The sequence below is a fragment of the Microplitis mediator genome, chromosome 2 (genome assembly GCF_029852145.1).
Source record: "Microplitis mediator isolate UGA2020A chromosome 2, iyMicMedi2.1, whole genome shotgun sequence".
Classification (NCBI taxonomy): domain Eukaryota; kingdom Metazoa; phylum Arthropoda; class Insecta; order Hymenoptera; family Braconidae; genus Microplitis; species Microplitis mediator.
Genome location: NC_079970.1, coordinates 6,730,164 through 6,755,192, shown reverse-complemented (window position 1 = coordinate 6,755,192; position 25,029 = coordinate 6,730,164). Strand labels below are relative to the sequence as shown.

The window sequence follows — 25,029 nt, the reverse complement described above, 5'->3', positions numbered from 1 at the left end:
TATTAATTATAATTAGTTATACTTTATTCCGATAATAAAAAACAATTATAAGGGTGCGAAAATTGCTGGATTTAAATTAACATTTTAACGACAAGCGTCTAAAGATCTATTTTTGGTAAAAGTCAAGACCAAGAGTGTCAAGAACAGATAGAACACCTTCGACGAAGGATTTACTGCTTCCTGTTGCACCCAATCCGTTTACTTCGGAGGCCACTTTCTTGATAGAACTTTTATCTATGCGTTATATTTCATAAATATTAATTGCTTATTTTCAATTTGAACATTAATACATTATTATTATAAAACTGTTATTCATATAATTTTTTATTTATGATTCGCGATCGTTTATTTTTAGCCATCAGAATATAATAAGAGAATTCGATAGCTGACGTAGCAGTATAAATCTTCATTCTACTTGGGTGGTTTCGATTGACGAAAATTATATTGAAGTTATATTGGAATTTGCCACGTCCATTAAGTTTCATCAAGCAGCAATATTTCATTTGAAAATATTTAAGAACGAAATTATTTAAATTCACGTTCATAAGTTATAAATTTATTTATTCGCGAGTCTTGAAATACATTTTGAATTTCAAGTACACAGTAAAAAATATTGTGTTAAAATCAACACAATCTGTGTGTTAGAAACGGTCCACACAATTTTTGTGTTATTTTTCAACACAGACTATTTGTGTTGAATTTTAACACAAAATTTGTGTTAAAATTTCAACACTTTTTTTGTGTTGATGTTAAAGTAACACTTAATAAATGTTGATAATATCGATTTTTATACTGAGTAACACTTTTAAAGTGTTGAAAAGTAAATCGATTAAAAATTTTAAAGTAACACAAAGAATTGTGTTGATTTGACACAAAATAATCAACACAAAAATTTTAACACGGACCGTTTTTAACACAGATACACAATATTTTTTACTGTGTATTTATTTACTCGTCCCAAGAAAATTTTTTTATTACACAGAAAAAAATATTTCTTAGGACAAAAAATTTTTACTCGCCCCAAGAAATTTTTTGCATTATGAATTGAAAATGAAAATTTTCTTGAGCAGAGAAAAAATTTCTTCCACCAAAAAACTTTTTCTAGTCCCAAGAAAATTTTTGTTTTCATTTCGTACTGTGAAATTTTTCTTGTGCCAAAAATTTTTTTTTTCAATGTATGAATTGAGAAAGAAAATGGTTCTTGGGGCAACAAAAAATTTTCTTGAGCTAAGAAATCCTTTATGTCTGTGTACTTATTCATTCTCTAATTATTTTCAACTTTTTAGCCGAATTTTTCCCGTATATAATTCCGTGTAAAAATAAATCGGATTCGTTGTCTAAATTTTTTATTGTCATTTTGTTTTATATAAAATAAAACTCTATGTATAATTAAAAATAATTATTTTCGACAAAGAAAAAAAACATGATATCAAGAGATTATTTGACCGAGAATTTTTAATTTCTATCGATTAATTAATTATTTAATCAGTTTATTCATTCTAGAATATTTATTAATGTATGAATATATTATTCAACCAACTTTTTCATACTTATATATAATGAAGAATATACTTATCGATTTAATAGCTTATACAGATTATTATTGGGTAATTAAATTCATTACCGACCTTTTTTATTTTTATCAGTTAATTTTTGTAATTACAAAAACTAATTTTTCAAGCAAAAATGTATTACTTTTGCTGTTATTAAATATCAGTAATCACCTTGAAATATTTTTTTTTCCAAACTTGTACTTTTTTTCAAGTCAATTTGTGTATGACCAACATAAAAAAATATTTTAAGAGCAATATATTTATAGTATATTACAGCAATGAATGAACGTTACCGACACGAAACCGGAAGTACATCTGAATTTATTATTAAGTCGAAAAGACTATATATATATCTATAAAAAAAAAAATTAGTAAAAATGTAAAAGAAAGAACCTTGTGAAAATTTACTATCGGTGGCACGCCAGCAATGTTACGCATAATTCCCACGTGGCCTCGCGCAACCTGACTCTAGAGGGAAAAAGAGAGTCAGTAAAAAAGCGAGACAGGATAAGGAGAAGGGTGAAGATAAGGGTGAAAAGAGTAAGAGGGTTGTGAGTGGGAAAGAGTGAGTAAATCGAAGGTGAGGGGAAAGAGGTGCGCCATGTTGTCTGGCTACCCCGCATTGCGCCAGTGAACTCGGCGAAAACCCGGATATCCACCACTCTCCTACTATATATATATATATCTACATACATGTATAAAACAGACATACCCTTAAAACCCTCATTGTCTATCTCTCTTTAGCTTTTACCTCTTTCCCTCAGTACACTTTATGACTAGATAGACAGATAATGTACGAGAATACAATGTAATGCTTTTCTTAACTTTTAAGTCTAAAGCAACTGGATCAACTTCAACTCTATACTTATACTATCAGAAATATTCAGTATCTTTTTTCAACACACGCCTCTTTTCACTTAACTTTTATTTATTCTCTTACATAATACATTCCATACCTTCTTCTATTTTACTCATTTTTTCACTGTTTCAATTCAATTCTGACAACACTTTTAACTTTTATCTTTTTGTCGCATTTTCAAGTATGCGATGATGTATAAATGTGTTTTTGTAACTCGTTCAAAAGTTTCATATCAGGAACAAAAAAGTAGATCAAACTAAATATCAACTATTTACTACTGATATATTTTTAGTTTTATTTTTTTATATTCTTGTCACATATTTATTTTTAATTTTATCATTATTATTACACTGTAAAAAAAACTGGGGTAAGTCCAGGCGGTGTAGGTGTTAAAATTTTTGGTGTTAAATTTCAACATCGAAAGTGGTGTTAAAATAAATACTTTGTGAATATTTTTACTTATTCGAACACTGCACCACTGCAGATAAACAATATTTTTATTAATTTATTAAGTTATTGGTGATTGAAATGGTGGGTGTAAAATTTGGTGTAATACATTTTTTTTTCTTATTTATATACGTGAATTTTTGTTTTACACTGATATAACACCGGTATTTTAACACCGCCTACACCTTTGTCCATGTTTAACACCGCTCTTTTTACAGTGTAATATTGTTAAGTAATATGATATAAATATAATTTATTATCAGCAAAACAATTAGATATTTTTTCAATCCCTTAGATATCATTTAATGACAAAAAATATCAGAAAAAAAAAATCGCAGTAAATCTTACTCCACTTATCACGAATCCAACCATACTTGAATCACCCTAGATTGCTTCGTGACATTCTTCGGACATCACCCTCGACCATGTTTTCTTTATTTATTTTTTTTTACTTATTTTCTTTTCATCCTCTCATCACTAAAATTTTATTCTTATTTTTTTTCCGTTCTATTTACTGAGATCTTTATCAGTAATACAACAAGATCCCCGTGGAAATCGACTGATGCTCCAGCAGAACTTGGTAAGATCCCCTTTAAGCGGAAAAAATCAATTTTATGAAAGCAAAGAGTAGGAGGCACAGAGAATGAGAAAACGTGAACGAGCAAAAGTGTCAAGGAGTAGAAAAAAAACGAGGAGGTGGAAAAAGAGAAAAAAAATCACAAGCACCCTACAGAAAGTATTAAAGCGACAAAAAAAGAAGGATAGAAAAAAAAATAAAAAACCTGAAAGCCTAAGATGAATTTAACAAAAGTGTGAAACACTGAGCTCCACAAGTTCATTATTTAATTAAAATCTCATTCTCAATATTCTTTATCATCACGATTATACTCTTGAACTTTTTATAAACTTTTTTTTATCACTAAAACTCTCAAGTACTTCATTGACCCTGAGACAAGCCTATGCCATCATGATAATGATATATCATTAAAAAATCTATATCAATTATATAAAGTGGAAAATGTAATATATATATATAATAAAAGTTTAGCCGTAGCCATCATATTAAAATGTGTCCAATTTCATGAATGAAAAATTTTATTTAAAACAATAAAAAAAAATTTATTAGTATCAAGTTATTTTTTTACGCTCGTAACTTGGGCTAGATTTAAATTGTCGAGCGTCTAGCCGTCGCGTGACACCCAACCAAGACTGTTGGGCGTTATACGACTTGAGTAAAAAAAAAAAAATAATAAAGTAAAATAAAAAACACTCCAATCTGAGGACCCAGAGTCGAAAATAGCCTGATCGATCAAAGAACTAATTTACAAGTTACCCTGAAACCGCTAAGCTAGGAAACAAATGAAACTTTCGGTGATAAACTTAAAGAGATTTTAATCTACTGACGGAAATTAACAACTTGCGGAATATAAAACGTGTAGAATTTTTAGTAATAAATTTATTATTTAATTTTTGCTCTCATTAATACGTCAATTATTTAACTTTGTAGTTTAATTGCTAGCGACAGATGGTCGGACTATAACTATAATGTCCAAAAAGTCTATTTTTGACCCGTGTAAAAAATAAACTATGACTATTCTAAACATCAAAATGTGACACAACGACAAACTTCTTTTAAACGATTTTTAAACTTCTGAAAATTCAAAGAAGGAAATAATTTACTAAATAATATAAATGAATATTTTTATACTTTTTTGTAAACTTGTTTGACATTCCATCAAAAATGATAAATTTTATCATTTTTTTCAGTGCAAAATAGAGTCAGAATAAACTGATTTTTAACTATTTTTGAACCTTCTTTTTAGGGTTCCGTCACAAATTGCCCTCGGAAAAAATAACCTCGACAAAAGAACCTAGAACAAAATAACCTGAAAAAAAATAACTTTGTTATAAAATAACCTGAACAACAACAACCTTCAAGTACGAATTTCATCGTTATAGATTGATGTGAATTTTTCAGGTTATTGTTGTTTAGGTTATTTTATAACAAAGTTATTTTTTTTTCAGGTTATTTTGTTCCAGGTTATTTCGTTCCAGGTTATTTTGTTCCAGGTTATTTTGTTCTAGGCTATTTTGTCGGGGTTATTTTGTCGAGGTTATTTTGTCCGAGGGTAACCGGTCGCGGCACCTTTTTTTAGCATATTTCTATAGTATCAAGTCAATCATTGATTTTTCCTTTGAATTTTCAAAAGTTTAAAAAACCTTCAAAAAAAGTTCATCGTTGTGTTTTGTTTCGAAGTTTAGAATAATCAACCCTTTATCAAACTTTTCTTTAAAATTTTTTTTCTACGGGGATATAAGAGTACTGTGAAAAATAAAATAAATATTTTAGTTATGCATAAATATCCTTTTTTCTTTCAAATGGACTCGATTATGTTGAAATAAATTTATAAAAATTTTGAGTGTTTTGGACAATTGATCAACTGACCGCATACCAAATGTCAATGTCAGGTGCAATTTTGTCAAGTAAAATCTACATCTGGATGCAATAGATTTTGAATCAGTAACAAACGATAACATTGAGTAAACGTCAGAACCAAAAATTTGCTTTTGAATTTTTTAAAAATCTCAGTTGAGTGGTTTGTTAATCGGGATTTAAAGTCGAGGCCGAATTCTGGTATCGAGTCATCTTCAGGGCAACTGAATTTTTCAATCCAAGCTATCATTTGAAAGCTTATACTTAAGACTTGGGTTTAAAATACGCTGTAAGATTGCAGTGTGTGCTAGAGCTTCAAAAAGATTCTTGAATTATATAATCCTCGATGGTAATAATTAAAAGTGTAAACTATTTAGTCTAAACAGTAGGCTCTACAATGAATAAGAAAGTAATATTTTATATGAGTTTATGAACTTATATATAAAATGAGCTTATTGAAAGATTAAAAATTAAAAGGGAAGGGACGTATCTATAATCTCCATGTGAGGTTTTTTCGAGAATAGTTAAAGCTGGCTCGTTGCCCAGATGTTAATTTTTTGAGGAGTTGTAAAATAACGGATAGTTAAAATCTAAGTTTTGGCTATAGGATATATAGACTTGCTCCGTCATATTGGTCTACTCTTCTCTTTTCATCTCTTCTCTTTTCGGCATTCGCCTTTGACCTCGACGCTTTCGAGCATGATTATTGCTTCCAGACCGGGATATCCGATCTAACGAACGTTTATTGGCGACTCGCCAAATTCCGAGATCTTCTGAGAAAAGCCGCCACTGACTGGCTGTATACTGGGAATTACTAGTTACATTTTATTGAGCTTTAACTGAGATCAATTGATCTCTCGTGGACTTGAGATTTCATTTCTAAGACTATTTATTCTGAAATCGTTTTTTTTCTCAATCGATTTTTTTGCATAATCAATTGTCATTGCCAAGGGATATATTATGCATACATCAATATGAAGTTGATAAAAAATTTTTTTGTTAATTATTTTCAACTCAGTTCTGTGTTTAATTACTTACAAGTACTTTATTTAATTATTAATACTGTAAGTTGATTCTTAAACTGTACGATAGTGTAAATTGGAACTTCATATTTTCATCTCATGGTACACGGAAATAAATGTATTGCGTTTATCACCATACCCTTGGTGATATACGCCATTCTTATGGTACTCAATTCGATAGTGTATAAGAGTACGGTGATAAGTGCCATACATTTCTTTCCATGTATGGAGGTAAAAATGATATTTTGTGTTGATTTTTAACACAGAAATCTGTTAATTCAACACAAACCGTTTGTGTTATTTTACTTTAACAGATTTCTTATGTTAAATGATTAGAAAATCTAGAATTTAACACATTTCTTGTGTTATTCGAAAATTAACACAAAATTTGTGTCGTTTGACTAAACGTTTCCGCGCAATTTTTCATTACTATAACCAAGCAAAGAATTGTAGCAGCATTGTCTGCAGGGAAATGTGGATTATAATTTATTTACAATTAAATATATACATTTTACAATTAAATTTAGATAGCTTTCATATCTTTTAGACATGGTTCAATTGTTCGCTAAATTGACATAAGTTCTACTAAGGGTAGATCAGTATACTTGAGTTGGTTAGGTTATGTGCTTGTGTTTATTAGTTGATTTTAACACGAAAAATGTGTTAAATTTACACAAATGTTCTGTTAAATGTACACAAATTTTCTGTCAAAAGATCAGACTTTATGTGTTCGATTTTATTTAACATAAAATTTGTGTTAAAGATCAACACAAACGCAATGTACACGTGTTGAATTAACCAAAAATATGTGTAGACCGTTTGCAACAGACGATTTGTGTTGAATTTAACACAAAATTTCTAACTGTGTATAAATGACCAACTTTAGACTCTTCTGTAAACTTTTTTCGACTCTCCATTTTTTTTCGTGCAAAATACGGTCAGAAAAAGCTGATTTTAAACTATTTCTGAACTTTTTTTCTACCGTATTTTAATAATATTGAGTCAATCATTGATTTGTTTTTTTTTGAATTTTCAAAAGTTTCATAAAAGTTCATCATTATGTCACGCTTTGAAGTTCAAAATAGTCACCATTTTTCAACCTTATTTTAACAATTTTTTTTCATGGGATGTTAACACGGACCGTTCGTATCGAATCAAATTATTTGAATTTTCGAATAAATCCAAATATTTGAATTAATCGTAAATTTCCGAATTATTTGAAAAATTTTAAATCACAAGGGAGATACAAATTTTATCCTCAAAGTTTAAATAGAGTATACGTATTTGACTCGAATAACTTAATAAAATTTTTTTTGGCATAATCAATTGCCATTTCCAAATAATATTGAATTGGGTGCATACGTTAATCTTGAGATGATAAAATAATCACATATATATAAGAAACAAATTCATTAAAACGTTTAGGATATATTTTAAAGTCGAATGACATTTGAAGAATAAATATAGTTAAATATTAAACAAATATTATTTATATATTCAATGATGTTCACACGAGTACGTCCTCTTTTTTATCATTATTACATACAATACCGAACTTGCGCCAGGTGGTAAATTATATCATTTGTAAATCTACCTGCGTGTACCACCTGCTTCAATAAACCAGGGGGTCAAATTATGTCATGGCATCCTCGTTATTTAGGGCGTATGTAAACGAAATCGAGAGTTTATATTAATATTTTGCTGTAAATTTTTATTTTTATTTTTTTACTTTAAAAGACTAAATGGAAAAAAATATAAAAAATAAAAATGTATGCATAAAAGAGTATAAATATAAAAAAAATATTAATGAAAGTGGAGAAGTAAAAAAAAGACAAGGATCAAAAAGACAAAGAACATAAAAATAGTTGGGGGTAGAAGTGAGAAATTGGTTTTGAACTTTAGAATAGAAGGGATGAGAAAAGGGTAGAATAGGCGCATTTAAGTAGGTCATACCATTCAAAGTGAATGTGTATTTTCTTCAGACAAGTCTTATCTTTCATTCTTCTCTTCCGTCTCTTTTTATCTTTTTCGCTAGTACTTTTATTTCGGATTTCCTAGCCAGTCGATAACGGTTTTACCCTGAGATAACAACGCTTCGAATCAGGGTTCTTAAATTCATGCTTTTCCGTTTCCCTGTCGACACATCGATAATTTATTTCACTTATTTAACTTACGGAAATTAAAATGTTTTCATAATTTATTACATTTATGGATTTTTAACTATTGTAATCTCCTCCAGTAAGATTTATTTATGTTTGTCAGATTTAAAGTGAAAAATTCATTTAAGTAGATTTTTTTTTAATTTTAAAAACTTGGTACTCTCTACAATCGACTACTTTTTTACACTCGATCAATATCATTATTTTCATACATTAACACTTTGTCCGGTTCTTCATTTCTAATATCAAATGAAAAGAATTAAAAACTACGTATAACAAAATAAATCCATAAAACGACATAGACATATGAGGGTGTTTAAAAAAAAAAAAAAATTTCACACAGGTTCAAACATTTCAGTTAGGTGAAAAAAACGTCTGTTAATATTTGAGCTCCTATTATTATTGAGATGTTCCTCATCGTAATTTTTTATTTTCCATGAGAATAACATGGTAAAAAAAATTTGAGCATGCTAGAAATTTTATAACTCGATAACATTGAATTTCACTAGATAATACGTAACATAATTTCATAAGATATTGAATGCTCTACAAAAAAGGTTTCTTCTAATTTCGTGATAATTATGACTTTTCAGAAGTTATTCGAGGTCAAAATTAAATTCATAGTAAATTTCAATACTTTTTTACTTTTCAGGCAAAACTACGGAACATAACACAAAATGTCGTATAACTTTTTTTGTAGATCATTTTATTTCCTTTGAATTGCCTTCGAATTGTTAAAAATTCTAAAATTATTTGTAGTTATTTGTATTTGAACGTGAATTTTGAAAAATAAAGCTTGTTCTGACTATTTTTGATCGACTATAATATATATATATATCCATTTCTATAAAATTATAGGTATTTTTTTCGAACGCCTATCACGCAGAAACTACTGAATATTTTGACACGAAATTTGCACCATAAACTTTTGCGTATTTCAAAGAAGGTTTTTAGCTATTTATCATTATCATTTTGATGATAAAAACTAAATTTTTTCAAATTTCATTGTATCGACCCTTTTCGAACCCGACCCCTTTCGATTAGGCTGAAAATTTTGTCTCCTTTTTTACTCGATCAAAAACATTTCTCAGAATTTTGTCAAATTTTTTTACCCAACCAAAAAAAATTATGAATTTTAAAAAAAGGCTTTTTCTTTCAATAAGCTATAACTTTTTCAAAAAGTGACTTATCAGGACGTTTTTCTTTTTTTCAAAATTTTCGTTTTCAAATGTAGTTTTTGAAGAAAATTAGGAAAAATTATTCAACTATTTTTAAAAAATTTTCCCATTAATATAAAGTATAATTTTTTATTACCCCGCGAAGCGGGTGGGATCTGCTATTATATATATATATATATTTATGAATTTTTTTTTTTATCAAATATATGAAGTATATATGAAACAAATGGGTTAAAAAAACATGTGTTAACATGTTATACTTTTACAAATAAAATTTTTTTGTACATAAATAATATTTTTTTATATAAGTACCTTAAGAATTATAGTGTGGATTTGTAGTAAGTTGAAAGTGGTAAAAAAAAATTTCTCACCATTTCATGTGTAGTTTATATTTTCATCTGGTAACCGTAAGTCAACCGAATAATGTGAGGTCATGTCATCACTCGAGCAATCTTCTCTATGAGAAACATCCATAGATTTTTAAGATGAAACAAGATGTAGAAATTTACGTAGCATAGGGATGAAATAAAATATGGGTATAATGTACAACATGATGCATGCACAACAGGGGGGACACCTGTCGACAATCAGATCTCATTTACGTTTAAATTGTCTGAAAATTACGACCTTCATCGCGTTATAATACGGTAAATATATCTATATAACATACATATTATGTACCCTAACATATTCTATCTTGTTGATGTACCGAGACTATGAATTAACGAAAGAAAATAAAGGAAAGAGATGTTTGGATAAATAAAATAGGAGATAAGCTAACAAAAAATATATTTTACTAGGCATGCAGACATGAGTCATCTAGCGAAAAATTAAATATATATATATATATATTTAATTTATATAATTGTAGAAATAATATCAATTCGAAATTAGGTATTTAATAAAAATTTTATTTTTCTTTAAGAATAGATTTAAAAAAAAATTTCGGGCAAAAAAAATCTTCAAAATTTCCCAATAAATTTATTTTTTAAAAATTGAAGATGATAAAAAATATTCAAAATTAAACATGTCTATTATAAAGGAATAATAAAAACTTTTGACTTTAATGCTTATGCACGGAGAGAAAAAAAAACAGTTTTCTATCCCATACTAATATAAATTTGGTGTTCATGAGAAATAATTTTTATACATTAAGACCTACTCCTAAAATTATAAAAATATTTTTTCCATAATAAATATTAGGAATGGTTTCTATTTATTATAAGAATGATTCCAATAATTTATTGAAACTGTTCCGTTAATTTTTTTCTCCTTGTGAAACACATAATATCTTATCTAGTCTTATCAATTATTAATAATAATATTTAATTAAATTATTATTTTGTCATCATTATCAACGATCAAAAAAGAGAAAAATCGTTTTTTTTTTAAATTATTTATTTAAAGTCACATCGGCTACTCAGGCCCTTAGCTATTACACAATTACATTTTGATAACTAAAGTACATATTTATATATAGGCATTAGATTAATTTGTCTATTTTCAGTTCTGATAGGAGTTTCTTAATTGGTTTAAAGTATTTTTCGTCACTCAGGGAGGTTTGTAAATCAGCGGGTTTGAGGAAAATCTTGTTTAATTATCTTCACATATCCCTGAATAAAGTACGCATAAATAATTATACAATAAGAATAAGTGAATACATTGAATGGTTATCAGTGTCATCCTCAACAAGGTTAAGAGTGCGGCGGCTTTTATCAGCATATATTATTCTAACAGTAAGAATATTACAATTGTAATATCACAAATGCATGGAGCAGCGTAAAAAAATAAATATACAAAATTTATTGATAGTGATTGACAAAATTATGATTGGTCGTTGATATTAAAAATAAAGACATATTTGAGTGTACTATATACACCCTTAAAAAAATGAATGCTGTATTTTGTTTAAATATTTTCATATTTAAATTTCATAAGATCAATTGTTATCTAATATTGTAATTTGAAATATCATTATTATTCATGTATTTAAACTTACACTATGAACGAAAATTGTGCAATCACAGAAGCGTTAGGACGAGATTATGATAAATATCGTGATTAATTATTAAATATTTCATATTTGATTCTGCATCCGACGACTGACGAGTACTTTATCCCAATATTTATACCGTAAGTAATTTTTTTTTTAATTTTGGTCAATAAAATTTACAATTTTATTTTAGTCAGCGTAATTAGAAAATTATAGGGAAAGTTTCTATGCACTTATGGGACTTTCTTGCTATAACATAAAAATAGTTCCTATTTTTATAACAAATTGAGTTTTCTACACTTGGATAACTTTTTAGCAAAAATTAGCCGAAAAGTTTAGTACTATGAGGACATCTAGCCAGTAACTTCACCTATATAAGGCACTTTATATAGGGGAAGTGAGGACAAAATAGACCACTCCGAAAATTTGGTAAAAATTTTTTTTTCCAAAATTGTTCTATCCGTCATTATTTATGAACATCTACATAATGTTCATTTTTTTGAGTAGTTTGTTTTGCCCACCAAGAACAATAAAATTTTTTTTTAATTTTTTTGAAATTTCTCAAAAACGACTGGATAAATCAATTTCAAAATTTGAGCAGCTTTCGAACTTGATAAAACGCGTCGATTGCCAACTCAACCATCAAAATCAGTCAATTCGTTTGAGAGAAACCGGTAACGAAAGAATTAAAAAAAAAAATTTTTTTTAATTTTTTTTTAATTTCTCAAAAACGACTCGATAAATCAATGTCAAAACTTGATCAGCTTTAGAACTTGATAAAACGTGTCGATTGCCACCTTAACCGTCTCAATCGGTCAATTCGTTTGAGAGATATCATTGGAGAAAAAATGGTAAAAACCTTTTTTTTTCGAAAACAACGGCATCCTAAAATTTTTTCGAGCTCGTAGAGCTCGAAAACGTAGTCACAACAATGTTTTCAAGCTCACGGAGCTCGAATATAGCGGGAAGTTTTGAGGCTGGCCCGCAGGGTCAACCGATAGACCGATTTTTAACTTCCCGCTAAGAAAATTGAAAATTTTCAAAAATTCGGGAAGTTATTGGTTTCGGTCTGATTTGCAAAAACCGAATTTCTATCAGATTTTGACGTTTTGAGGTTCTAGGAAGCTATCCTGACTAATTTCACGATGATGTCCGAGTGTATGTATGTGTGTACGTACGTACGTATGTATGTATGTATGTAAATATTCATAACTCTTTAACGGATGAACCGATTTTGATCTTTGAGGTGTCATTCGACGCGGCTTGTTAATATCTTGAAGCCGTAAAAATTTGAACTTAATCGGTAGAGTGCGTTCAGAGATATTTCAAAAATAAAATTTTTTCGAAAACGTTTTATTTGGATAACTTTTAATTTGCTCGATGGATTGATTCCAAAATCTAATCAGCTCTAAAACTTTCTAAGCCGCGTCGAATGCCACCTCAACCATCAAAAACGGTTCATTCGTTCAAGAGAAACCGTTGACGAAAGAATTCAAAAAAAATTTTTTATTGATTTTTTCGAAATTTCTCAAAAACGACTCGATAAATCGATTTCAAAATTTGATCAGCTTTAGAACTTGATAAAACACGTCGATTGCCGCCTCAACCATCAAAATCGGTTAATTCGTTCGCGAGATATCGTGGGAGAAAGAAATGCTAAAAAATGGTTTTTTACAAAACAATGGCATACAAAAGTATTTGCGAGCTCGAAGAGCTCGAAAATGTATTCACAATAATGTTTCCCGTGTAAAAAAAAATTTTGTTCCTAATGAATTTAGATCTGAATTTCATTACGAAACTCAGATCGTGACACAAATATGACTTTCATTACGAATTTGCTCCCACAATTTTTCGTCTAGTAAATCCGTATCACTTCTCAAAATTTATTACGTCTTTGAATTGAACTTAGAATGACTTCGATAGAAACGACTGAATTTTTACTGTATTAAACACTGCAAAATCGACTCAGAAATTACCAATAAATTTCTTCTATCAAGTAGTCTATTAACGTAAATCAGTTTCGATTGTAAAATTAATTCAGTGAATGAACTTCGGATCACTTGGATAAAAATTTGACTGAGTCATAATTTTGTCGTGATTAAAATTGTTGATACAAATTCATGATGAAAGTCATGTTTGTGTCACGATCTGAGTTTCGTCATGAAATTTATATCTAAATTCATTATGAATAAAAATTTTTTTACACGGGTTTCGAGCTCGTTGAGCTCGGGAAGTTTTGGGGCTGGCCCGCAGGGTCAACTTATAGACCGATTTTTTTTATAGCAACCGAGAATTAAATTTATTTACTTTAAATAAAAGTCCAAAAACGAAAAACTATTATTTCCTTAGTAGACCCATTTTGCCCGCTCTTTCTCTACATGCTATCGAGTATTTTATTCTACAATGTTAATGGTAAATATTTAGATATTTACTAGATGTCCTTACAGTACCAAACTTTTAAGATAATTTTTACTGAAAAATTATCTGCATGTACGAAAAATGTTTAAACTATTCCTCATAAATACTGAATATTAGTATAACGGGAATAGTCAAGCAAAGTAGCTATTATTTTATTGTTACAGATAAAATCAATAAAATACCAAAATGTCAAAAATATTTTTATTACTATCAATTTTATTTCATATCGGAATTTCAGGAATTTTTGCCGGTGGATGCGAAGGGAATTGGGTAAGTTTTTATCGTATGATTAGTAAAACCAATAAAATTCATAAAAATTGCTTTCAACAATTTCAAAAGATATATTTTTTCATCGAAAATTGGTTGCTATCTAAAAAAAGCACTATGCAAGTAAACCATGAGCGGTTTGAAGATAGAGACTTTGAAACAAAACAAAAATTTACCAAAAATAATAATTTTTGTGTCTCGAGTTTTAAGACACCAAAATTTTTTAAATTTCGAAATTCTAAACTTCATTGTTATAGTTTTTTTTTTTCACATATTTAATTTCCAGTAAAAATATTTGACAAAATTTATTCAAAATTTCTTCGGTTTTATTGAAAAAAATTATAAGACTTTTGTCAAACAATTGATAAAAACTTGTGAATTGGTAAAATAATTACTTTCTTTGTTTTGTTCAGTGTCATCCTCATCCAGGTTACCCATGCTGCCCTGGGTATTTGTGAACATCTTACTTGTTTCAGGGTACATGCTATTATGGATCAGGAAGTCAATAAACTGATTCCGGCAAATATTTGATGTCAAAAATGTACATCTAAAAAAAAAAATATCTACCTATCCCATTTTTATTAATATTAATCACCAGTGATTTTAATATAATATTACTGCAAATTATGTAACATTAAAAATTATAAAAATACTTCTTAAACATAAATAAAAATTATTAGTAAATTTGAAATATTAAATGATAAAAAATAGATTATTAATAAATTTCACTTTGAAAAATGATAAAATCCATATCCACTAACGTGTTTTAACGTTTCCAAACCCACTAACGTATCCTGACAGAAATATTTGGATTAATAAAATAGAAGATAAGCTAACGAAAAATATATTTTATGAGTCATGTGTAGTGAAAAATTAAATAAATATATAAAATTTATATAATCATAGCAATGATATCAATTCGAAATTAGGTATTAAATAAAATTTTTTATGAACGAAAATTGTGTATTCGCATAAGCGTAAGAATGAGATTATTATAAATATCATGATTAATTATTAAATATTTCATAATTGATTCTGCATCTGACGACTGACGAGTACTTTATCCCATTATTTATATCGTGAGTAATTTTTGCTTTAATTTTGCTTAATAATTTTTATAATTTTATTTTAGTCAGTGCGGTAAGCTAATTATAGGGAAAGTTGCTATGCACTTATAGGACTTTCCTGCTATAATATAAAAATGGTTTCTACAGACACACGATAATGGTTTCTCTACATTATAGAAAATTTTTTCATAATTATAAAAAACTTTCTCATAAGTATAAAGACCCATCATGTAATATATAAATATTGTATATATATTTGATAGGAATGGTTCCTCAAATTGTTCCATTAGTTTCCTTTCGATAAAATTTACGTTTGAAGTAACGTAAAAACTATTGAGTTTATTTGAGAATTAGTGAATATCTTCATTTGTAGAAAAGTTTTTGCTCTATAAAATTGTTTCGGTACATCTTTGGTCCATCATCGAGAAAAATTTAACAATATGTTTAGTCAATAAAGTTTTTAAGTTTGAAATTAAAATTTCGTCTGAACAGTTAAAGATAAAATGAAAGCAATTAGGAATAATTTTTTTGGCAATTTAATTTTCTATAAAATTATTCGAGTATATTTTCAACGTATCCTTGATGTTTTGATTGAAATTATTATTTCAATTACCAATTATTCGAATTTGGAAAAAATTACATAGACTTAAATATTTTAAGAAAAAATATATTTTATTAGACATGCAGACATGAGTCATCTAGTGAAAAATTAAATATATAAATTTAATTAATGTAATCATGATCCTGAAGTTAGCAGACAATTTAAAATTTTTGGATTTTTTTTTTCAACAAATCAATTACAAAAAAATAAAAAATAAAAATATGCACATGTAGAAAATTTAAAATACTGCTGGTGCAGGTTTTTTAATTTTTTTAACTTCCCGCTAAGAAAATCGACGAATTTCGAAAAATTGGGAAGTTATTGTTTTCACCCCGATTTTCGAAAGTCGAGTTTTCATCAGATGTCGACGTTTTGAGGTCCTAGGAAGCTATTCTGACTATTTTCAGAATGATGTCCGAGTGTATGTATGTATGTGTGTGTGTGTGTGTGTGTGTGTGTGTGTAAACTCTTTGTAACTTTTTAACTAATGAATCGATTTGGATGGTTGAGGTGGCAATCGAAGGAGCTTGTTGGCCCCCAACTTTCCTGAAAATTTCAGATCATTTGATCAAGCAGACTCGAAAATATTGGCGAATTACGAAAAAAAAAAAAATTTTTTTTCTAGTTTTTTAGTGATTTCTCAAAAACGACTCGAACGATCGATTTCAAAATCTAATCAGCTCTAGAACTTTATAAGCCGCGTCGAATGCCACCTCAACCATCTCAATCGGTTTATTTGTTCGAGAGATATCGATGGCGAAAGAAATGATAGAAAACGGTTTTTTTCGATTATCTTTGAAGTGACTCATCCGATCAATATTAAAATTTAATCAGCTCTAGAATTCAAAAAAACGCGCCGATTGCCACCTCAAACGTCAAAATCGGTTGATTAGTTCAAAAGATATCGGCGCTGAAAAGTTAAAAAATAACATTTTATGGTATTTTTTCCAGATGAATCAAAATATAATGTGTTAAAATGTGTCTGAAATCATACCAACTCTTTCTCTTTATAGTCTCTTTCGATCATCAGATAATGTTATATACCTTGTTCCTTAGTTTTAAACATATTGTCAGCAAAAAATTGAAAAACACAGTCTTTAATGTTTTTCTCGGATATTCCATATATTATTGCTCTGACCTAAGTCAAAACTCATTCAAATCTTGATTTTGATGACTGACATTGATTTCTGCCTGAACACATTTATTTGAGAGAACATAATCGATAATAAAAATTTAAAAGCCGCTTCTTCATTAATGATTCTCGATTCGTAACTTTTCAAATTCTAGCATAAAACGTAACTTGTTAGAGCTTGAAAAGCTCATAAAAAAATGATTCCATGTAATAGCATTTTCGAGCTCGAAGAGCTTGAAAATGTATTCTCTGTGATGTTTTCAAGCTCCTTGAGCTCGAAAACAGCGGGAAGTTTTGGGGCTGGCCCGTAGGGTCAACCGACGCTCAGATTTTTTTTTTTACAATTTACCATCTGAAAGAAAATCCAAAAATTATTAGATGTCGGCTAACTTCAGTATCATAATGTAATCATAGAAATACTATTAATTCGAAATTAGGTATTTAATAGAATTCTTATTTCACTTTAAATAATATTTTATTTAGCTTGCAATAAATATTTGTAACGTTAAATTGCAAGGTCTACTTGTTTTCGACGGAATGTTTATCAAGTTATTTTTTACTTACAATTATTATTTTAGTAACGTCACAAAGTCATAAATAATTACATCCAGGAAAAAATTGGTACGTTTAAACTTTACCACACATCTATGAAATTATTATTTTAATTATATACACATTACACACACACATACACACAAAATTTGAAATGACTATATAAACCCGTCGACATGACACTAAAATTATCATTTTCAAGACAAAACTCTTGCAGTACACTGGTAAGTTTGAAATATTTTCACATAATAATTAATAAATTTTTGTACAGCTCATTCGCGAAAGCGCTGATGGTGCTTTACAAACGATTTTTATTTTTGAAAATATCACTCACCCAAAAATATTACTACACTCTTTTAATCACACCAAAATAGGTCAAATTATATACTAGCATGTAGAGAATTCGCGTCCCTCATACCAAAAAGGCATACAAATATTATATGCCTTTTGGCATTCGAATGCCAAATTTTATTTTTAATTTTTTAGCTAATGCTAAAAAGGCGTATAAATAAAAAATCAACGAATTGGTTCAATTAAATATTCATCAACAAAAAATAAATGAATTTAATATTTTAATGATTTTTTATTTATGCGCCTTCTTAGCATTAACTAAAAAATGAAAGATAAAATTTATGCCAAAAAGGCATGTGCTTGCTGTTATAGGCCATTTTGGCATTAATATTTAAAATTTTGTTTTTGGATCAATTTCGTGATTCTAAAGCGATAAGTGGCTCCTAAAAAGTTTTCCCCGAAAAATCTGAAAATTAGAATCGTCGAGCTTCAAATTGTTTTTTTTTTTTTTTTAAATTCACGATACCACCATTATCCACATAAATACAGCTACTCAAAACTCACTGAAAAATTTCGAAATTTTTTTTTACTTTAATTTTTTCCCTTAATATATTTAAATTTGAATTCACGGGTTTAACTTCATGGTAATATACTTTTTTTTAATATGCCTTTTTGGCATTAATGATCATTGTGCCTAAAAGCAAAAAGGTTTATGGATATTTATAGGCCTTTTTGGTTTTCATTTTTTTTATTATCAAAATATTCATTTCAAATCATTTCTAAGCGATTGAGCAAAAAAAAAATTGATATGCCTTTTTAGGTTTATGGTAGATCTATATACAGCATATGCCTTTTTGGCATTAGGGACGCGAATTCATTATCGAACAATTTGAACCTAACATTAAGTCGATTCGTTATTTTATTAGTTTAAAATATAATTATTTTTATGATGCATCGAAACTTAAGGTTTCAGTGTCTCTACAGAGAGTCGAAACAAGCTAATTTCAATCCGATGTTGCAAACAACTGCTATAGCGAATTCGTAATTTGCAAATGCCTGCATACAGCGAGCAGAAACATGCGCGTTTCTTCCCTTGGGAACACAATTGTTTCTGTCCGGTGTTAGTGATATATTTTATATTCATTTTTTCGCCTCTGGGCGGAAAGCGTCAACTTTCGTCCCGCTGTGCAAAACGAAGTTGCCGCATTCCACCTCCGTCGAGGAGAAAAATAGTATACACTCCTTTATATTGGGCAGTAAATAAGAAAACATGTGATCTGAGACATTTCTTACTTCACTGCCCTACGTGTGTAATATACTATTGCAATTTAATTTCCTATAAAATTATTTGAGTAGATTTTCAACGCATCCTTGATAGTTTGATTGAAATTATCATTTCAATTACAAATTATTCGAATTTGAAAAAAATCACGTAGACTAAAATATTTTAGCATTGAAATTTGAATTTTAGCTACAGTGTAATAGAGAAATTATAGAGATAAGTATAAGCATTAGGGTGTCCCAAAAAAAACAAATATTTTTTTTTTTAACGTCTTACAGGCTCAAAAGTTACTTTATATTATAAAAAAAATCCTCACCGAGTTTCAGCCATATATCTTTAAAATTGAGCTATCACAAAGAGGGGTCTCCTTTCCCATTTAAATTACACGCGAAAATTTTTCATTTTAGTTTTTTGTTATTAAGACTATGAAAAAAAATTTTTTTTTTCAATTCCGCCTAGTATAATTTCATAAGGAATTAAATTCTCTACAAAAGGTGCTTATACATTATGTACGTCAAACAAACTGGGAAAAAGTGACGGGGCTTCAAAGATCAACAAAAATTCAGTTTCATCAGTGTTAAATTATTTTTTATTATTGCACGACTCGTTCGTGCTTTACGATCGAAAAATTTTTTTTTGCCTCACTTCGGTAACTAATCAATTATTATACCCTTGTTAGTTTACGGAATTAAGATGGTTTGCATACTATTTTGAAGAAAATTTAATGGAGATTAATTCCATACTTTTCAAAAATTTATTTAGTTGAATAAAAACGGAAAAAACATCAAAAATAGTTTTAAAAAATTTCCTGTCCGTCAAGTACGAATCCCGTATACACGATAACTTGCGAAAAAATGCAGTAATTGAATCAAATTTTTTTTAAAAAAATTCTTTGAAATAATTGTAGGTCCCCTATTGCGAATGACTAGGTAACTCAGTGTCGTTTAATTACAATTAATAAAAGAACAAAAAAGGCTGTATAACTATATCTATATATATCTATGTAAAATTAACATGGATGGTGATATATCTATACATTGTACGTACATTTGTTCCACCAGGGGCGCTTGCGCATTACCGTCCTAAAACAGCTGTTTTTTTTGCTAATTGGTAGGCCTGAATTTTTTCAATTCAATTTTTTTTTATTTTTTTATTTTTATTTACATATATTTTTTTTTTTATATTAATCGAGATATTTTGAATAAGTTATTTTATAATTATAAAAAAATACTAATATAATGAAAAAAAAAAAAAAAAAAACATAACAAGTTTTAATGAAAGAGAATTGTATATATTTTAAATTTATTTGCACTTCCCGCCATTTTTTTTTATTGTTATTTATTATTTCATAATAAATGAGCATTACGAGTCGTGCACTTTTGGATTTGCCAAATTTTTTTCATTTTTGTTCTATCAAAATTTTTTTTTTCACATTTTGAGAAGCAAGTTCTTGTAGGAAATTTAATTTCCTACAAAAAATATTTAAAATCTTATAGACGTTGAATGGATAAGAAAAAGTTACAGGTCTTTAAATGTCAACGAAAAATGAAGTTTACTTTTTCGTTGACAGTTAAGTTAAAAAATTTAATATTTTTTAAACTTAACTTTTCGTTGACATTTCAAGCCCTGTAACTTTTTACTCATTCATTTGACGTATATATAATATCAGATACTTTTTATAGGAAATTAAATTATCTACAAGAATGTGCTCGTCAAAATTTGAAAAAAAAATTTTTTGATGGAATAAAAATGAAAAATAATTTTACCAAAACTAATTTAACGAATTTTGCTAAACAGATAACGTAAAAAAACTATAAGTAATTTTTTCGAAATATATATCCCGGCGAATTTATAATTACGTTTTTATTTTTTTAATTATTGCTCGAATTTTTTTTTAAATTAATAAATGAAGTTTCTAAAATAGTTATAAAAATTCATGATCATTAAAAATTTTCAAAAAGTGGGGGGTATCGTCGAAGATTTGTCTTGAGTAATTCACTGCCATAGCTACGACTTATGACTGCTTAGCAGCGCTGGCGTCACTGCAGAGAGATAGCAGCTACTCAGCACAGTAATTCTTACCGTGCTGTTTAGGAAACTACTCTCATACAGGGAAGGTAAATCTACATAAAGTAAAATAAACTTTACTTGAAAACAATCTCTTGACAACACAGGAGTCCTTTCTATCCGTAACGTAAATCTCACCATACAATATAGTAAAATTTTAGATGCTTATTTTTTTCGTGGACTTAGTACTAGATAGCAATGTAATATTTACTAAACTTTTTTATTGCAATAGGAATATTTACGATACATTTCTCTCCGTTTATGTTGTAAGTAGATATGGCACTTTATATAAGGGAAGTGCGGACAAAATAGACCGATTCGAAATTTGGTGAAAAATTTTTTTTCCAAAAATGTTCTAACCATCATATGCGACTCTTATTATCATTTTTCACAATTCTAAGTGTCTCAAAATTGAAAACAATTTTTTTTTTCAAATTTTTTTTCATCAAGTTTTGTTTTTAAAATTATTTTTTATGTCTACATGGAAAAAAATCGGTCTGTCAGTTGACCCTGCGGGCCAGCCCCAAAACTTCCCGCTGTTTTCGAGCTCGTTGAGCTCGAAAACATTATTGTAAATACATTTTCGAGCTCTTCGAGCTCGCAAATACTTTTGTATGCCATTGTTTTGTAAAAAACCATTTTTTAGCATTTCCTTCTCCCACGATATCTCGCGAACGAATTAACCGATTTTGATGGTTGAGGTGGCAATCGACGCGTTTTATCAAGTTCTGAAGCTGATCAAATTTTGAAATTGATTTATTTAGCCGTTTTTGAGAAATTTCAAAAAAACCAAGGAAAAAATTTTTTTTGAATTATTTCGTCAACGGTTTCTCTTGAACGAATAAACCGATTTTGATGGTTGAGGTGGCATTCGACGCGGCTTATAGAGTTTTAGAGCTGATTAGATTTTGGAATCAATCCATCGAGCAAATTAAAAGTTATCCAAATAAAACATTTTCGAAAAAATTTTATTTTTGAAATATCTCTGAACGCACCCTACCGATTAAGTTCAAATTTTTACGGCTTCAAGACATTAACAAGCCGCGTCGAATGACACCTTAACGATCAAAATCGGTTCATCCGTTCAAGAGTTATGAATATTTACATACATACATACGTACGTACGTACACACATACATACACTCGGACATCATCGTGAAATTAGTCAGGATAGCTTCCTAGGACCTCGAAACGTCGACATCTGATGGAAATTCGATTTTCGTAAATCGGACCGAAACCAATAACTTCCCGAATTTTTGAAAATTTACAATTTTCTTAGCGGGAAGTTAAAAATTTACTGTTGCTGCAACAAGGGGCAGTCATGTTGCAGCAACAGGAAAAAATCCTGTTGCAGCAACAGGATTGTCCTGCAGCTGCCTCCTGTGGCAGCAACAGTAAATTTTTTTCCGTGTATATTTACCAACTGTATTGCAAATCGTTTCTTTACTTATAGAGTAAATATAATCATCTATATGATATTCATTTTCTTGAAATAAAAAAAAAATTTTGTTTTTGGGAGTGGTTTGTTTTGCCCACATAGAATTAAATTTTTTTTATAGCAACCGGGAATTCAGTTAATTTACTTTTAAATAGAAGTCCAAAAAAGAAGATTCAGCATATTAGGATGCGCAAAAATCTATTATTTCCTTAGCGGTCCCGTTTTGCCCGCCCTTCCACTACATGCTATCGAGCATTACATTTTACAATGTCAGTGGTAAAAATTTAGATGTTTACTAAATGTCCTTACAATACCAAACTTTTTTGATAATTTTTACTAAAACTTTATCTGCGTGAAGAAAAAATTTTTGATCCATCTTTGATGTAAACTGAAAATTAATAAAACGAAAAACTTTAAGTAAAGTAATTATTATTTTATTGTTACAGATAAAATCGATAAAATACCAAAATGTCAAAAATATTTTTGTTGCTATCAATTTTGTTTCTTATCGGAGTTTCAGAAACTTTTGCCGGTGGATGCGAAGGCAAATGGGTAAGTTTTTATCGTATCATCAGTAAAACCAATAAAATTCATAAAATTATTTTCAAAAATTTCAAAAGATATAATTTTCATCGAAAATTGATGGCTATCTAAAAAATTCACTACAGACGTAATCCGTAAGCGGGTTGAAGACAGAGACTTGGAAAATTAAAACCAAAAATTACTAGAAATTATGATCTTTTCGACTCGAGTTTCAAAACACCATCATTTTGTAAATTTCAAAATTCAAAATTTTATTTTTATTTTTCTTATATTTAATTTCCAGTAAAAATATTTGACATAATTTGAATCAAAATTTTTTTGGATTCGTTGAAAAAAATTATAAGATTATTGACAAATAATTGATAAAAACTTTTAAATTGGTACAATAATAACTCTCTTTTCTTTTAGTGTCATCCGCTAAACAGACATTATTGCTGTTATTCGTATAAGTGTTCGTCTTACTGGACTCAGGGTTCATGTTTTTATAAATGGTCGTGAATATAAGAAACCATTCCGACAAATATTTGATGTAAAAAATGTACTTTGAATAAAAAAAAAACCAATCTAATTATCCCATTTTTTATCAATATTAATCACCAGTGGTTTTAATCTAATATCATTACAGCTGGACCTTGCTATAAGACTACGCGTTATAAGACTCTCCCCCTCAATTTGCTAAAATTCGCTCGGAACGCTTCCCTCACTAACAACTCAATCAAAATTTTTCGCCGAAATCTCGCCATAAGACTAACGAGCAGTACGACTATTTACTCTCATTTGTTTACTTGTCACTTCAGTTTACTCATTTCATTTTTTAAGTGACAGTTTTAATTAACCAAATAAAATTACTAAGAAATGAGTGGAAGTAATATTTTTGTCTTATTTACTATCTAATAAGTGACTGTAAATCACAGATTCCTCATCTCTAACAGTTCTTTGCATCATCGGCTTAAAATTAACTCGTTTCTTACTGGCTGCTGACTGAAACTTGCAGTTTCGATGCAGTTTATAGTCGTCCCGATAAAAGCTTGGGATTTTTTCCCACCACTTCTTTCCCCCACCACCATAATATCAAAATGAGCGCATGTACCATTCAAATGTGCGCATGTGCAAAGCCACCAAAACCAACATTTAATGGGTGGGGGAAGAAACCGTGGTGGGGAAAAAATCCCAAACTTTCGTCGGGATGACTATATCATGTAACATACGGTGTGTGACTCAGGATGAAACACGATTTCAGACTGCGGGTGATGTCAGCCAACTTGACCCTGTTCTGAAATCGTCTTGTTTCATCTCTTGTCACACAATATACTATTTAACTCACGAAAACTGCGAATGAAATCTTCTCTTGCTATTAATATACTTTTTTTATTATATAAATGTAATATGAAGCTGGTGGAAGTGATTTAAAGTGAGCGGATCGAAATTTTTTTATTTGATGACAATGGAGCACTACCTCTCCGCTTCGCATTCGAGTTGTGCAATTATTAGTAAATTTGAAAGATTGAATGATAAAAAATAGATTATTATTAAATTCCACGTTGAAAAATAATAAAATCTACACTGTAAAAAGAGCGGTGTTAAAAATGGACTCGTTTTAACTCCGCCCGGTGTAAGAGGAGTAATACACCGGTGTTAAAAATACCGGTGTTAAAGCGGAGTAATGCCGGTGTAAAAGCGGGGTAAATTGCGTCCGCTTGGAGTATTAACTTTAAAGATTGTAAAA

At 28.9% G+C, this 25,029-nt stretch overlaps 1 protein-coding gene and 2 long non-coding RNA genes across 8 annotated transcripts in view; 2 read left to right on the top strand and 1 right to left on the bottom strand.

Moving 5' to 3' along the window:
- Window positions 1–25,029, bottom strand: part of LOC130678420 (protein kinase C-binding protein NELL1-like) — a 100,308-nt gene that overhangs the window by 43,058 nt on the left and 32,221 nt on the right. The window lies entirely within an intron of this gene.
- Window positions 11,416–15,177, top strand: LOC130678423 (uncharacterized). The gene is made up of 3 exons (XR_008991822.1): window positions 11,416–11,785; window positions 14,228–14,333; window positions 14,744–15,177. It is a non-coding gene; the product is annotated as an uncharacterized LOC130678423 (long non-coding RNA).
- LOC130678422 (uncharacterized) lies at window positions 17,865–23,811 on the top strand. Its single transcript, XR_008991821.1, has 3 exons — window positions 17,865–17,906; window positions 23,207–23,312; window positions 23,712–23,811. It is a non-coding gene; the product is annotated as an uncharacterized LOC130678422 (long non-coding RNA).